Source organism: Trachymyrmex cornetzi, unplaced genomic scaffold (genome assembly GCF_001594075.2).
Source record: "Trachymyrmex cornetzi isolate Tcor2-1 unplaced genomic scaffold, Tcor1.1 scaffold185, whole genome shotgun sequence".
NCBI classification, from domain to species: Eukaryota; Metazoa; Arthropoda; class Insecta; order Hymenoptera; family Formicidae; genus Trachymyrmex; species Trachymyrmex cornetzi.
Window position 1 is genome coordinate 32,251 of NW_017296473.1, and position 1,816 is coordinate 34,066.

The following is a 1,816-nucleotide window of genomic DNA, read 5'->3' on the forward strand; positions in this document are numbered from 1 at the left end:
ATTAAATATAAGATAATAAATTTCATAATAAATTCTTCTATCTTTATTGAGTTTGTAATGTTTACTTATGTTACATTTTGTTACAGGATATTCATTAGTTCTTAAATTATTTCAAAACGTATTTTTCCCTGTAAACTTTAAATAAAAATAAAATATCTGACGAGAATGCTGCTAACATAAGTTGGTTGGAAACAGCAGTTTTAAATTTACCGCTTGTTGTGTGACGTCACACTTCGACAATTTTGATTGGTCGCATGCGCGTGAGCATACCCTTATCCTTATACCATGGTCTTGCCTTCTTTTATTTCGACAAGAATGCTGGTAAATCTTCGACGGAAGCTCCCCACTTATGTGTCGTCGGTAGCCAATCAGAACGCCCGACAAGCTCGTCGTACGACACATGGAATATCGGCCTTACTCCGTGTATTGTAGACGGGCCTTAATGGGTAGCATATAGCGTTTTCGATTGGGCAAAAGTTAGTGCGCACCAGTGCGCACTCAGTTCACACCAACACTGGACGAGTTCCATGGGTTGCACTGAATAGTGCAAGTTTAAAAGAATACGCCAAGATTGTCAGTGCTAAAGCTGAAACTCATTTTTGTTCACTTTGAAGCAATGTTCAACAAAATGTTACAAAACCACAGTAAAAGATATTAAGAGTAGGGACAAGACCCCGTTTTCAATTCAACTGCGCAGATTTGCTTGTCCCTATGTATATCCTTAACTGTGATAAAACGTGCACTGAACTGGCACCGTTAAAATATCTCGTGCCACTTAGTGCGCACTGAGTGCGCACTACGCGAGTGTCGTGCGATCAAATGAACACGTGACACTAGCCAAGTGCGCATTGGCACTGCCAATCGAACACGCTCTTGACACTGAGTGCAGCCAGTGCACCCCAATCGAAAACGCTAATAGGCAATTCCGCTTCCAGGGCTGCGTTCAGATATTACACCCGGGAGCACCCAAGCTCCCGAATGCCGTTCAGAAACCAATTGAGAGTACCTCATCGTTACCTAGGTGGCCCGTTCAGAAACGTTTCGGGTGTTCCCAATCGGGAGACTTCTGCACCCTGCTCTTTTGTTAGGTAGAAAATCTCTCGATCGAATAGGCACACAAAGCGCGGGAAGTGAAACATGGGCTGCGTTCAGCAAAGTCAGCAGTTTTACAACCCTTTTGTGATTCATCGCACTGATTGGATTATACTTTTAGGCGTCGTCTACAATACACGGAGTAAGAAGTAAGAGTAAGAAATTGACCAATCACAGTCGATTATTCTTCTCACATTCGACTGTGATTGGTCAATTTCTTACTCTTACTTCTTACTCCGTGTATTGTAGACGGGGCCTTTAGATTTAAAGGAATAGTCCTATCTCAGAGAAGAATCACAAAACGGTTGCAAAACTGTTGAGTCTGTTGAACGCAGCCCATGGCTACAAATAAGAATTTATTAATGCAATTTAATAATGAAAATCAAATTATATTATGGAATCCTGGAAGTAAGTAAAATATATTTTACTTCGATCGATTATAATTTACGATGAAGTACAATAAAGGATTTTTCGTCATGTTGCGTATGAAGTCCTGTTAAAGTGTAATAACTGTATAGTATTCTTTGATAAATCAATTTGTTTGCAAAATATTTATCTTTAAACATAATTATAATGAATTGAATATAATGTTTAACTTGATTGCATTTATTTGCACAAAACATTTAATATTAGAGGGGTGGCACCCAGTTGAACACGGCTCAATTGGACACGAGCCACTCACAGCGCTTGAGACTACAAAGCTCCTAAGCACCAGTCGCTGTGA